This window comes from Diabrotica virgifera, chromosome 4 (genome assembly GCF_917563875.1).
Source record: "Diabrotica virgifera virgifera chromosome 4, PGI_DIABVI_V3a".
NCBI classification, from domain to species: domain Eukaryota; kingdom Metazoa; phylum Arthropoda; class Insecta; order Coleoptera; family Chrysomelidae; genus Diabrotica; species Diabrotica virgifera.
The window spans coordinates 145,680,166-145,696,388 of NC_065446.1; the positions used below are offsets into that span (position 1 = coordinate 145,680,166).

General features: G+C 31.9%; 1 protein-coding gene across 5 annotated transcripts in view; it reads left to right on the plus strand.

The window, feature by feature from the left end:
- The window catches only part of LOC126883949 (phosphatidylinositol N-acetylglucosaminyltransferase subunit A), a 299,258-nt gene that overhangs the window by 237,805 nt on the left and 45,230 nt on the right, over window positions 1-16,223 (plus strand). The gene's annotated exons all lie outside the window — the stretch shown is intronic.

Below are 16,223 nucleotides of genomic sequence, written 5' to 3' on the forward strand. Positions count from 1 at the left end.
TCTAAATACATAACAAACTAACATTATTATCTACAATTATTATCTAAATAATACTCTGTTTTGGTTGTTCATTTTTTTTTGTAAATTTTTATTTTTTTTTGTATTTTTTGTTGTATTTTTTTGTATTGTTAATTTGTTTTTTTTTATTATTTTTTTTTAATTTTTTTTATTGTTATTTTTTATAAATTGTTTTTTTTTACTACGCTAAGACGTAAACCCGATTCAACCTCGCGGAGGTTTACATCTTCTTAGTTTTTTTTTCTTTTTTGCTTTTTTTGCTTTTTCTGTTTTTTTTTGCTTTTCTTTTTCTCTTTTTTGTTCTTTTCTTTTTTCAACTATAATATACAATAATTACTTAAATCTACAGAGTTTAAAAAAAAATAACAACAAAACAAACATGTTTGTTTTGTTTTAACAAACATGCCTGCTTTGTTTTAACAAAATTTCTTAAATACAGGGTAAATTTTATTGCTACAATCTATATTTACAGTTTTTGATATGTTCGTAAATTGTTTTTAATATATTAATATCATCAGAAAATATCAAATTGTTCAGGTAGACGGGAAATGGAATTTTTAATATATTAAGATTATCATAAAATTTGTTTATATTTACTGATTGATGTGAACATTCGAGGAGAATATGTAGTAGATCACCTTCTTTTCCACACTCGCAGTTAGGTGACTCTGTGAGACCCAAACTGTACATATGAAGGGGGGTAAGAGCATGATTACATCTCAATCTATTTATAACTCTTATGAAATGGCGATTTGATACAGAATGAAACCATCTTTTAATGGGAATTTCAGGCTGCATTTGTTTGTAATTACTACCAGTTTTCGTGTTTCGATAATACCTTTGCCAATTTTCTTTTTGGTGTCGTCTACTCATAATATCAATATCCGAAATGGGTAGTAAGTTCATGGAAAGTTCTTCGCCTATTTCTAGGGCGGATTTGGCTAGCCTGTCTACTATTTCGTTACCCCTAATGCCTGCGTGTCCCTTTATCCATGATATAATGATGTTTTTTTCCTTTTGCAATTTTATTATAAAGAGTCATAATTTACAGTTCTATATAATTGAGTTGTTGGGACTTATGTACGTTAGTTAGTCTATCAACGACACTCTTACTGTCTGTAAATATTATGCAGCTATAGGGTTCGTTACTAAATATGTGTCTTAAAGCAAAAAGTATCGCTATCATTTCAGCGGTGTATATCGATGATTCACAAGGCAATTTGAATAATTTTTTAAATCCACTTTGAATATTGATTATTGCACATCCTACTTTGTTTTGTACTTTGGATCCATCTGTATAGTAAAACTGATAATGTGGCCATTTATGAAGTATAAATGATTGAAAAACGGCTCGATTTAAATTAATATCCATAAAAAAAGTATTAATTTGTTTTGAGAAAATTTCTTCTAACACATGGGAATACATAGGTGAAACTTGATTTTCATAAGTATAGAAAGTACTTCGGTATTGAGATATTTTCAAGTAACTATCTACAAGAAGGGGACATTTTTTCTTTGTCCAATATTTATGAGTTAGATCTAAAATTGATAACTTATGTATATCCTGCAGATAGTTTGTATTTTTTCCTATGGTTCTAGTTATAAATTTATCACTTAAAAACTGTCGTCGAAATTCCAAGGGTGGTTCTATCGCCTCAACTTCCATTATATTAACGGGTGTAGACTTCAAATATCCAAGACAAAGTCGAAGACATTTATTTTTTTGTATTTCTAATTTATTCAAATGTGTGTTTGCAGCAGTTCCATACAGATGACAACTGTAATCGAAAATAGGACGAATCATAGTACGGTAAAATAAAAGTGCTATATTTGGATCGGCACCCCAATTAGTTCTACAAAAGGCTCTTAAAATATTCATTCCATTTTTAGTCTTTTTTATGATATGATGCATGTGATCCTTCCATAGAAGTTTTCTATCTAAATAAGTACCGAGATATTTTATACAATTTTTAATAGGATATTGAATTTGACCTATACTGCCAAATGACCTTGTGGAATTTGACGATTTCTGGAGAAAATGCAAATTTCTGTTTTAGATTCTGATATTGCTAAACCAATATTTTGATAGTGATTAAGAACAGTCTTAATTGAGACATTAAAATTATTTTTACATATATCCAATGATTTGTGGGATGTGTAAACTACTACATCATCAGCATATTGAATAATCTTTGTTGTGCTATTAATACAATTTTCTAAATCAATATTATATAAAATATATAACATTGGACTTAATATGCTACCCTGTGGTAGTCCTATATTTGTAAGACGTGGAGTGGAGATGGAATTGTTGATTTTTAAAACCGTCCATCTATTAGTGTACAGTGTCCTCAGAAATCTAGCTAAGTTGATGGGAAAACCAATGTCTACTAGTTTTTTATACATAATGTCCAAATTAACGGTATCGAATGCAGAAGAGACATCTAGAAAAGCAGCCATAATATAAGCATTATCAGTAAAGTTTATTAGTATAGATGAGACTAAGGAAGTTATCGCATCTTGAGTTGATTTTGATTTTCGAAATCCATACTGAGATTTTGGGAAAATATCTTCTTGCTCTAACCAGTGTTCAATTATATTTTTTTAATAATCTTTCTAACGTCTTTAGGAAGCAAGAAGCTAGGGATATTGGTCTATATGAACTATAAGAATTTTCTGGTTTTCCAGGTTTTTTAATAGGTATTAGAATATAGTCCTTTCAACTCTCTGGAATTTGTGACGTGTCATTCCAAATTTCATTAAAAATATGTAATAATGATATTTTATAGTGAAGTGGTATATGGTATATCATGGAATATGAAATATTGTCTTTACCCGGAGCACTGCTATTTTGTTGACTAAGTACTCGATCTAACTCCCACAATTTAAATGGTTGTTCTAAGCCAAACTTATGCCTTGAAACTGTTTCACTGTATTTTGGAAAATGTTGGGAAGGTACCCACTGAGGAGATATTTTATTATGAAATTCATCTAGCCAGCTTGAATTTTGATTTATTGGAAACTTGTTGGACTGTTTGCGGTTTTTAAAGGCGTTTACTTTCTTCCATACTTCACTGATTTTTGTTTTGGAATTAAGGCTTTCGCAGTACTCTATCCAATTCTGTTTTTTCTTTTGCTTGAAGAGTTTTTTTGCGACAGTATCAAAAGTCTTTTAAATTCAAATAAATTATTCCTTGTAGGGTTTTGTTTATATTTTCCGTATGCAATTTTACGGTTAGCAGCAGTTTTACAACTTTCGCACCACCATTGGTTTGAAATTTGTCTCTTATGTATGACGTTAGATGAAAACTTCGGTATTGCTAAATTGGCTGCTTTATTGATGTTTGATATGAACTGTTGATAATTACCGGGAGAATTTTCAGCTTCTAGTACAGAGGTGTATAAGTCCCAATCGGCCTTGTTAAGATTCCAGATCTTGTGAAAGTTTTCAGAATGGCAGTTCCACCATACCCGTCTGCACGATCTGATCTAAAGCAATTAGAACCTTTAAAATTATAATAGTATTTTGATTTAAACCAGGTTTCTGAGAGTAGTGCTATGGAGATTTGATTTTGATATAGCAGATATTCTAAATTTACTTTATTAGCTACTGCTGAACGACAATTCCATTGCAGCATTCATATTTGTGATGTCTGCGAATTTGAAGACAAGGGTTGGTTTACATGATTACTAATTAATTAAACTATTTCTGACTCTGATACATTAAAATTGTTTGTATGTTTTATATTATTTATAATATTGAGAACTACTTCTAAAACTAAACTTATTGTTGAATTTAATTCCTCTGATTGTGATTTTACTCCAACTGAGTTTTTTAAATAATGTTGACTATTAAAAATTCCTCCCGAGACAAAAGATGAGTTTGGTTGAGAAAGAATTTCTTGTCTTGAAATTTCAATGGGATTAGGGCTAATTGGCCTGTGCCTTTTGTTTGGGCTTGAAGATGTAGGAGAAGAAAACATGTAATTAGTAAAATTATTTTTATACGATTTGGGTTGTAAATTCTGGGTCTGCGAGAATTGGGGTTGAGAAGAATGAGACTGTATTATGCTAGATGGGGTAAGTCCAGATTGAATCCGTTGGGGATAATTTTACACTATTGGGAAATTATACTATTTTCCATGGCAGAGGTATTAAGAGCGACTATGTTGGCGTATGTATTTCTTGGGACCTGTTTATTTGCATCAAAGAAATTAACATTGGAAGAGCTCATGGTTTCCTTCACAATTTTTTGCCTTTTAAATTCTGGACAAGAAGATAAATTAGTTGTAAGGTGATTTCCTTGACAGCTAAAGCAACGTGGTGGGTAGTCAGTACTAGTACAATCTTTTGTGGTGTGGGATTCCTGACATTTACTACATCTCGGTCTACTCCTACACTGACTACCTAGGTGGCCGAAACGGAGGCAGTTATAACATAATAATACCTTTTGTTTGTAGGGTTCTACTTCCTTAATAACCTTATTAATAGAAATATATTTTGGCAAAATTTGAGATTTAAAAGTAACAATGCAAGACTTAGTGGCTACATATTCTATTGACTTACCTTCATCTGTAATCTTTTCTACTTTACGGTTTATTCTTTTGACGTTAGAAACTTCAAAATTGCAATGTTGATCAAATGGTTTTATTTTATCGTTTATATACGCATCCGAAAAATCAAAGTTAATGTTAGACAAAAAACTACAATAACGTGGACTTACCTCGTCAAAACAGGAAGATATCCCAGCAAAATGTAGATAGCATTTGTACGGCAAGAAATTAGGTAATTTAAAGACTTATAAATAACATTAAACACACACTGGACGTAGGACAAACAGATCAAAAATTAGTCAAAATTTGCCGGGTATTACATCTTTGCAATAAAATGTGAGAACAATGAATGACAGTTCCTTATTTTGCTTGCTTGCTTGGTTATTGGCCTTGCTTTATGCAATTTGGCCAGCTCGATCAGTTTGGCGGTCACGACGTTGACTGGCTCGTGACCATGTCGGGCCCACCGAATATGTCTACTTCTTGATCTCTTTTGAAGTAAATTGGCTATGGTGGTAACTTTGACTAAATATTTACTTTTTGTACAAGGTACAATAACAAACATAATCTATTAGTAATAAGCATGAATTATAAATAAGTTGTAGCTAGTTGAGCATTATAATTTTATTCTGTTTATGCTAAGAAACCTCATAATTGCTCTGATTGATTCTTCATCTACGTTATGTAAAATTGAATATATTGTTATCGGGGTGGGAAGTCCTTTATTGGCGAAAAAATTGTAGATATTCCAGTTTGGAATGGAGTTAATAGGGCATTCAAAAAATATGTGATTAAGATTTTCTATTTTCCCACCTATGTTCATCCTATGCAAGTTTTCTTTTGTTAGACAGTGCCCTGTACGTAACCTAATAATTGTAGTGATGTGTCTTCGATCTATGAATGGAAGAATAGCAAACCATTTATTTTTCGGAAACGTAGGTTGTACTTTTCGGTATTGATGGTCTTTGATTCTGATTAGGTTGTTCCATTTATTTCTGAAATCATCATACACTTTAGATTTAATGTCAGTATACTTGGACATCGAGGGTCATGACCATTGGTATGTTCAAATTTCTTCCTATATTAGCTAGGGTGTCAGCTTCTTCGTTACCCGGGATATTTGAATGTCCTGGTATCCATGCTAATCTGATGTCAAAGCCATTTTCAGTTGCATGAACTATAAGTCTTTTTGTTTCAATAGGCCAAAACTCTGATATATTTTTGACTGAACAACTGCTGATTTTTTCAATTGCACTGCTGGAATCCGAAAAAATGATTATTCTGAATATAAGTTTTTTCTAAGTGCTAATTTAATTGCCTCATAGATTCCTATAATCTCCGCCTTACATATGGAGAGGTGATTTGGTAACTTTGATCTGAATTTGATGTTGATATCTGGTATACTGATTCCAAACCCTGTTGTAAGATCTTTCTTCGATGCATCAGGGAGTATAAAGGTATGGGTTGCTTTATATTTTTCTGTGTTTATTAAAAATTGTTCTTTGATCATGGGATCATTTTTTTAGATTCAATGGGACTGTCTTCACTATACTACACAGTGTATTATAAGGGACTTCATAACAAGGGAAGTTGTTTGACTTATAAATGTCCTTGAGATATGGCATGAATTCAGCCAAACCTGCTATCAAATAGGGCGTATTGTCATCTCTCCAAAAGGCTGGTCTATTTATTAATATTCTTCTGGTATTTGAGATTAATTTGGTTAGAGGGTGGTTTCTAATACATATAATTTTCTTCAAGAACCCTATGGTTAATAGTTTCCTTCTTTGTTCTGGTTCTAGTAAGTTTGCCTCTGCTAATAGTGCTGCATGTGGAGTTGACTTCATACAACCAAGAGCTATTCTAACACCTTCAAAAAAGATTGAATCCAGTTTATTTAGGATTGATTTATTGGCTGGTTTTATAAAGAGTCCACCGAAGTCTAAGTGGGATCTCACAAGTCCCTGAAATGCCATCAAAAGGGTGCACGGGTCAGCTCCCCACCATACTCTGCTTATGGCTCTTAGTCCATTGAGAGATTTTTTTGCTTTTATGATATTATTTGTTATGTGTGTATCCCATTTGAGGTATTGCTGGAATGTTATCCCAAGGTATTTCACTTGTGGTTTATAATTAATTTGATGTCCATTAATTTGGATAACAGGTGGGGTGTTTCTCCTGTATCCCTTTGTGAACCATATTGCCTCACACTTTTCCAGTGAAAGGGGTAAGCCATGACCTATTAGGAATTCTTGTATATTATTAAGTGCCATGTTGATGTTTTGTCCCATATATTCTACATTTACGCCTTTTATGAATACAACTAGGTCATCTGCATATCTCATTATTTTACATCTCCCCAAGGTAGTATTAAACAAATCAGCTATATATATATATATATATATATATATATATATATATATATATATATATATATATTGATGCACGTTAAGTTGTGACTTCCGGTATACAGAAGAGGCTGTCCGACTTCCACCTTTTCTACTAGGAATTATTTTTTAAAAATTGTGTATTTGGTAAAAGGGGGGCTTATAAAATGGGTCTACCTATTGAGGGGAAAGGATTTACCAAAATAAATTTTGTATATATATACGTATATACCGAAGCGTACAGCATACGTTATGGCTTCCATATATAGGGTAGTTCAAGGCGCGTTGTCACTTCCAGCGGTGTTGTCATATTTTGGAAGTCACAACGACTCGTCTGCTAGATTTACCTCCTATTTTGAGCGTAATGTGTGATCTTTTGAAACTTTTACTGTGAATACAGTTGTCTGTGTTTTAAAGTTGTCTATTTAAATTAAAATATTGATATTCTTTTGATTATACAGGTTTACAAAAAAATACATTTCGGACTATTTGACGAAACCATATGACTAGGGGGGTTTTTGGGGTCGCTGGTTACGAATCCGGGGTTCGCTAACCTCTATCACGTCAGGTAAAGGTTATTTCAAGGACAAATCAAGATAAATCGACAGTCGCTCTGAAAAAGTATATTAGGAGGGTTTTGGGGTCGCTTATAACGAATCCCGGATCCGCTGACCTCTATCACGTGTAGCTGAAGGTCATTTCGAGGTCAAATCAAGATAAATCAACACAATCGCTGTGAAAAAGTATATTAGGGTGTTTTTGGGGTCCCTGATCACAAAACTGGGGTCCGTTGAGCTCAACCACGTCAGGTAAAGGCCATTTCAAGGTCAAATCAATTTTGTTAACTCCTCCTGATTTGAACTTGAAATGACCTTTACATGACGTAGTAGAGCTCAACGGACCGCAGTTTTCATGATCAGCGACCCCAAAACTCCCTATACTTTCAGAGCAATTGTGTCAATTTATATTGATTTGACCTTAAAATGACGTTGAACTAGACGAGATAGAGGTCAGCGGACTCCGGATTCATCTTCAGCGACCCCAAGAACCCCCTAATATACTTTTTCAGAGCGACTGTCGATTTATCTTGATTTGACCTTGAAATGACCTTTACCTGACGCGATAGAGGTGAGCAGACCCCGGATTTGTGATCAGCCACTCCAAAAACCCCCTTGTCATATGGTTTCGTCAAATTGTCCGAAATTTAGTTTTTTTTGTAAACCTGTGTTATTTATGATAATATGATTGATATTTATTTTAACAAAAATACTAATATATTATTATTGCTGTAAAATGGATTTATTGGAATTAATTAAAAAAGTGTTAATAGTAAGTCATTTATTTATGAAAATTATATCAAAAATGTTAATAAATAAATTTGAACTTATAGAAAATTTTAATATTTTAGATTTTATTACAGGCACCGTCCTTTTAATTTTTGATGTACCAATAATAATATGTAATAAAAAATTAAATGGCTAAACCCTCCAGGTGGGGATTACCCGCTAAAAAGCTATCTAGATCCATCTTTTTCGAGCAGATTTTTCCCAATCTGCTACTCGATACTATTGACTATGCTTCTCCATTTCTTTCTATCCTCTTTTGTTTTTCTGCTAGTCTCTAATTCCTGCCCTATATAAATCTTCCTTTAATTCCTGTAACCATTTATTCTAGTTCCTCCGCGTCTCCTTCTAATTCCGGGTCTCCATTGTAAAATTGAGTTTATAGTTGTTGCGCTACCTGCTCTCCATATATGCCCCAACAATCCAACTCTGTGCCCAAATCTGAAAATCTGGAATAATATCTACCCGGGTCGAAACATTTTTTTTTAATATATGAAAATCGTTATTTATGAAACGGAGTGAGTGCTATACATCGCGTAAGTTCGCAAAAAGTACTTCACGCACAATTTCATACAATATTTTATCTACGATAAACAAATAAAAATACTGTAACTCTTCGTCACTGGAATTCATTTCTATTCTACAATTCTTAGAACTGTGACATATAAAAATTCTAATTTCTTTCAAACCACAAAACTGTCAAATTTTTTTTTGTAATTTATTGCTCATTATGTCATCACCTCTCTTGTGCTCTGCACAAGAGATCTAAGGTTAGAGCTAAGAATAAGGTTGGCTAGGTGCTACGTTTTCTCGACTCTGTTTTACGGAATGGAAGCTTGGACCTTGAATGCGGCATCAATGAAAAAACTGGAATCATTCGAGATGTGGGTATATAGAAGAATTCTAAAAATATCATGGACAGAACACGTCACAAAGAGGTTCTGAGAAAGGTGAATAAAGAAATGGAAGTCTTAAATACAATTAAAACCAGAAAATTGGAATATCTCGGACATATTACACGTGGAGAGAGATACAACTTGCTCCAACTCATTATGCAGGGAAAGATTCAAGGAAAAAGAAGCATAGGGAGACGCAGAATATCGTGGTTGCGCAACCTGAGAGAATGGTACGGATGTACATCAAACGAACTTTTCAGAGCAGCCGTCTCCAAGGTCCGAATAGCTATGATGATTGCCTACCTCCTTCGCGGAGATGGCACTTGAAGAAAAAGAAGATGTCATCACCATGAAACGCGAAAATTAAGAAAGAATATTTAATTATATGAAAGTGTGTCAAAAACAGTGAGAAAAAGTAAATCCCATTTAAAATACATTGTTACTTCATGCTTACTTTAAAGCACTGCTATCTATAATGACAGTTTTTACAAACTAAAAATTTATATATTATAATATGACATAGAGTAGATAAAAGTCATTTATTAATTATTAATTGATTATAGTCAGAAGAAAATTAGATCATGCACCCCTTGTTTTTTATAATTGTTAACATACTAAATTACACATCCAATAATTATTGTTATCCATTAAATAGATCGATGCAGATCGGCCTTATATCGGATCCTCTTCTATTAGTCCGTTCGCTGACGGTAAAATATTGCAAAACCCATAAATTTCAAAAAAACCACTTAAGATTGACATGAAATTTGGCATACACATCATAGGTAACATATCAAAGAAGAAAATTGATATTGTGCCGATGTTTTCTTTTGCCAAGCAGACATTCCGTTAACATTTTTAGTCACAACATAATATCAATGTTAAAGTATTATAAGAGCAACGGGTTATGGTGTCACATTTCTTTTAATGACCGACACACAAAATATTTTAATGACGGATCCCACACTAGAACCAGATTTTTATTACCTACTGCTGATAAGGTAGAGTTATCAAATATCACTCGTTGTCATCTCTGTGTTAATTTGAAATAATAAAATATAAATATTGTAGTTTTGTGTTCTAAAATATTTGGAAAAAATATCTATGTATTTTTTTTTTTTTCATTTAGGTACACATCATTTTAAGGGACTGTCCGGAAGAGTACAGGCTCAGTATATCGGCAAATGAATTTTGTTTTAAATACCGTCCGTATAGAGGAGGTGCTCGTTGGGGATAGGCGCAAAATCTTAGTCCAGTGCTAATTAAATGCATTAATTTTTTTCGAATTCTGAGAAAACTAATAAGTATTTTTGAAAAATTTAAACGCAGAATGGAAGCTTACATTATTACCGAGGGCAGAAAGTCCCTGAAAACTTATATAATGTTTATTTTAATAACTTATATACCTAATATATGTTTATTTTAATAAAGATAATGGGATGAAAAAACAAGAGAAAAGTTAGTGTGATTTTTAATTTTAAATATTTCATTCAAAAGAAACTTTTTTTTATTCTAAGGGACTTTCGGTCCCCCGTAATAATGTTATCTTTCATTCTGGGTGTATGTTTTAAAAAATATTTATTAGTTTTCTCAGGATTCGAAAAAAATAAATGTATTTAAATAGCATTGGACAGAGATTTTGCGCCTACCCCCTTAGGAGAGAGTTTACTGTATTTTATATTATTACTAGAATTTATTACTTTAAACTTTTTATCGCTCTTGATTCATTTTATCGTGTATTTAATTCCATTCAATTGTAATTGTACATTCAATTTTTTTGTAATTTTTACACGTTTTATTACTTTCGAAATAACAATAACTATAAAATCGATTTTTCAGCCTACTTGGTTCAAAAAAATACACAATTTTCGGAAATTTCGTTAAATGAGAACATTTACCTACATTTCTTGTATTTAAGCTTTTAATAAGATTTTTAAAAATAATTTAGATTATTTAATAGATACATTCACCGGCACGAAAACGGGCACCCCAAAAAATGGGTCATTTTTGATGGCTCGTATCTCCTAAACCTATTCTCCGATTTAAGTATTTCTTTAATATGTTATAGCCTTATTCTTTAACTATATCGCTGTAATAATATTGTTTCTAGACAGGTAAATTATCATTGTATACTGGGCGTACCAATCAAACTGGTTTTTTTTTTCAATTTTCACAACACTCTGTGGAATATTCTAGCCTTTATACAATATTGAAATTAAAACCCAACTATAGCCCCAGGTTTTCTTAATGTTCTGTTTGTTATTCATTCGCTTATGTTGGATAATAAAAAAGTTAGGGACTTTAACAATTAACATGTTCTTTATCAATACATGGTGTTTCTAAATAAGTGCGACAAACTTTAAGGGGTAATTCTGCATGAAAAAATAATGATCGTTTAGTTGATAAAGCTATGTCCGCAAATGCTTGCAAATATAAAATTATTTTGCCAAACGATCATTATTTTTTCATGCAGAAATTACCCCTTAAAATTTGTTGCACTTATATTTAGAAACACCTGTATCGATAAAGAACATGGCTAGTTGTTAAAGTCCTTAACTTTTTTATTATCCAACGTAAGCGAATGAATAAAAAAACAGAATGTTAATAAAACCTGGAGCTATAGTTAGGCTTTAATTTAAATATTTTATAAAGGCTAGAATATTCCACAGGGTGTTGTGAAAATTGAGAAAAAAACCCAGTTTGATTGGTACACCCGGTATACAATGAAAATTTACCTGTCTATCAACAATGTTATCATAGCTATATTGTTAAATAATAAGGCTATAACATATTAAAAACATTACTTAAATCGGACCAAAGGTTTGGGAGATACGAGACATCAAAAATTACCCATTTTTTTAGGGTGCCCGTTTTTCGTGCCGGTGAGTGTAGATTAAATTAGAAGTTCATTGTAAAAAAGGAAGTAAACAAAAACACGAGAAGAATGAATTTATATAAGTAAATAGGTAAGTAAATATTATAGATTGAAATAAGTACAGAAAATATATAATTATAGAGATATATAATCACTTATTGTACCTTCATTTAAGGCTAACTTTAAAAGTAAAGCAGATCTGCTATTATTCTTGTTTAAAAACAAAAGGCACACAAAACACTAAGTACGATTAGGACCGCGAATCTACAACAGATAAATGTCTGGAAACCGTTACACAGGGTTGCCAAAAAACGGAAGTCACACCGAGCGGTGTGGTATACGGAAGACGCTACGCGTTGTGTACATAACCTGTATAGTAGCACGGGAGCGACACTAGCGCTGGTGATATACCGTCGAACTAAAATCTGATCTTATGAGTATGTTAGATACGATATGACTTCCAGCGAAATTTTTAATATAAGCCTTCTGATACCATCTAGTAGCCAAATTCGTAAAAATATAGGCAAAACGTTGTGACTTCCGAAATCGGAAGTCATAACGGTATATATGAAGTAACAACGTATTACGAGAATCTACTTTGGAAGTCACATGGATACATGTATCAATATATATATATATATATATATATATATATATATATATATATATATATATATATATATATACATCCCGCTATCATTATGTCATCTTTTCATGTTGCAGTCATTTGGCATCACCAAGAAATACTATCATTTTCGAATTTTAATTCGTGTATGTTTGTTGAGCGCATTTTTTAACGCCCTGTATCGTTCTCAGTTTTCTAAAATTTTAATTTTAAAAATTTAAATTATATACAAAAATTTTTACACTTCATAACCATTTTGACTTCCACCACATAAAAATGTGTATTTCCCATCATTTTGCCGCTTTTCGACGTTGCCACGAGTTAAAAATACCGATCTTTTGAGGACAGGTAGAAAAGGTCTATTGTAAACTTAGAGGATGGAATATTTTGGTAAAATATTCCATCCTCTCAGATTATAAACTACATAAAAGGTAGGTTCTTTACCTGTTCAGCTGGATTACCAAGCAAGGGTCTAAATATTTTACGAGTTGAATTGTGTTTATTTGATTTCATCTGTTAAATTAAAATTTCTCATACCGACTTAAAATATTTGTTTGAAAAATTCATTTTATATTTTCGTTTAATTTACTTAGGGTTTTTGGTCAGAATTTTGAAGAAACGCTTGGTTTGACATAAAATTTGGGACACGTACCTATAGCTAATATGTTAAAGAAAAAAAGTGATATTGTGCCGATATGTGCTTTTGATCTGGAGGTGAGTTTCGTCGGTTATAGGGTATGAAAACAAATACGTTCAAATAAGTCCGGAATTGGATAAACTGACTAATTCTAAGCAACTTCTATTTTATAGCGTTTTTCACTAAGTCAATACTTTTAGAGATATTTGCGAGTGAATATGTTCATTTTTCAACAAAAAAAAAAACGTTTTTATACGGTTTTTCGCAAATAACTCAAAAAGTAGGTACTTTATTGAAAAAAAATTAGCAAATAGTAAATATAGCTTATAAAAAAGTGAAAAAATGGTATATGTGTCAGGTCTGTAGACCCAGTAGAAGCAGAGTTATTGCTAAGCTTTGTTTTAAAACCAAGAGGAGTAGGTAAACTAAATGGCAGATTCACACCCAAGAAAGTCACTAGAAATATCATCAGATAAATCTTTTTTTTTGGTTGATCATATCGGCCTTTGACGGTAATCTTGACTAAAAATCTAAAAATAAAAGGAAGAACGCAGAAAATACAAAAATTGCTGATAAAATAAATAAACTAACCTATGAAATGCCAATAGTGTCAAAATTTGATATGAGTAAAATTGCCTGAGGTTGTACCAATTACAAACAAGGTGTACGGCGCGGGAAATTTGAATGACTCCTCTTGTTTAAAAACAGACTATAGTGAAAAATAAGCTCTTATATCTCAAATTCCAAATCGAATATTTTAACGTGAAATAAAAAAAATGAAACACTTTTCTGGGAAAACTTATTACAACTTTCTTAAAGTGTTTAAGAAAACGTTTATTTTTATTTTTTTTTTTAAGTTTCCAGCAGCAAGAGTAAGCAGGTTACGCTCAAAATACAGTTGTTCCTTTTTTTTGGTTAAAAATATTCTAAAAACTCCCTCTAATTAACAGCCCAAATGGAATTAATCGTTACCACTTCACAAGTAACTTTATGTATTGTTTGTGTTTGTAAGTTTCATCAGTTCAAAGTGCTTATTTGTGGAAAAATTTGGTTTTAAAGTAAATTTTTTTAAATCTTTAATTTTGAAAAAAAGACTTTTGTCAAAATAACTTAAAAATTATTAGTGATACCAAATATCTTAAAGAGTAAAAAATGTAGGTGTTGCTTTTTTAAATATTTGGAATTTTTTGATTTTCTGGAAGACAAAAATTGGTTAAGATATGGCTGTTCAAAATTTGCATATACATACTCGTGACTAGTGATTCGTTCGAGGCCTTTCAACAAAACCCCTTTCAAAAATAAGCATTTTGAACCAATGCAACTTACAGATCATATACAGGGTTTCCCCGAAAATAGTGCGTTCCTTAAAGGTATAGATAGAAAGCACAATGTAGAGCAAAAAAGTCTTATAACATTTTATTCTAAATTCAGCCGTTTGACCAAAAAACGAAAATACATTTTGATATGCACATTGATACTCAATTAGTAAATAAACAAGGGGTCCCATTAGATTAAATTTCACAGTCACAGGTTCTTCTACGCCATGTTGCCAGGTCATATAAATTTATGAAAATAAAAATTTACTCTTATGGAGAACAACGTAATTTTTGTTGAAACGGTTAACTTTAGGAAAAAATGTTACAACACCTTTTTGTTCTAAATTGTGTATTATATCCACACCTTAAAGGAACGCACTATTTTCGGAGACACCCTGTATAAACAATACATTTATCTAAAGTAACGTGTGAAGCGGTAACAATTAATTTTCATGACTTTCTTTTGCCAAAAAAAAGGTAACGATTTTATTTTCAGCGTAACTTGCTTACTTTTCACGCTAGAAACTGTTTTAAAAACACCAAAAAAAATTTTTTTTAAACACTTTAAAAGAGTTATGATGAGTGTTTCCCGAAAAGTGCTTTATTTTTTTGGTTATTTTACGTTGAAATATTCGATTTGGTATTTGACGAATAAGAACCTATTTTTCATTAGCTGCAACCCTGCTTCTACTGGGTCTACAGACCTTGTACTGACACCTCTTTTTCATAAGCTATATTATTGCTAGGAATATTTTCTTCGATAAAATATGTACATACTTACTTTTTGAGTTATTTGCGAAAATCCGTCCAAAACGTGTTTTTCTATGAAAAATAAACATATTCACTCGCACATATCTCGAAAAGTATTGACCTAAAACTTTTATAGAACAAAATTTGCTTAGAATTAGAATTAGTCAGTTTATCCACTTCCGGACTTATTTTGCACGTATGTTTTTTCACCTCCAAGAAGGGGTGAAAGTCACATCCAGGACAAGAGAACATATCGGCATAATCTCACTTTTTTCTTTGGCATTTTAGCTACGTGTGTGCCAAATTTTATGTCAATCCAAGCGGTTCTTTAAAATCTGGAGGTTTTGCGATATTTTATCGTGAGTGAATGGAATAATAATTATTACAACGGCAATTATTGCCGTTGTCACTTTTAGATAAGAAGTCATTATCACAATGATATAGTCAGGTTAACTGAATTGTATAATTATTGTTTTTATCATTAAATGTGAAAACCTAGAATTATCCATGTCTGTCCGTCAATAAACACAACTCGTCTATTAGTAGGACAGAAAGAATGACAAATAAGGTGTCAAATGAAAGCCTATAACCAAAATATGATATTACATGTGAGAAGTTTGACCTCGGACTGCCTGTTCCAGAGTTGCAACCGAAAATACTGTTTTAAATTCGTCGAAATAGTACAAACTATTGGTCAACACGACTAAGAAAGACCAGAACAAATACATACTTCCGGTTTCATGCCTGTCTGTTCGTCCATATCTGTAGGTGAACAAAATTCATCCGTCATATCAGCTGACAAAAAGTTACACGAAGGGTTCAA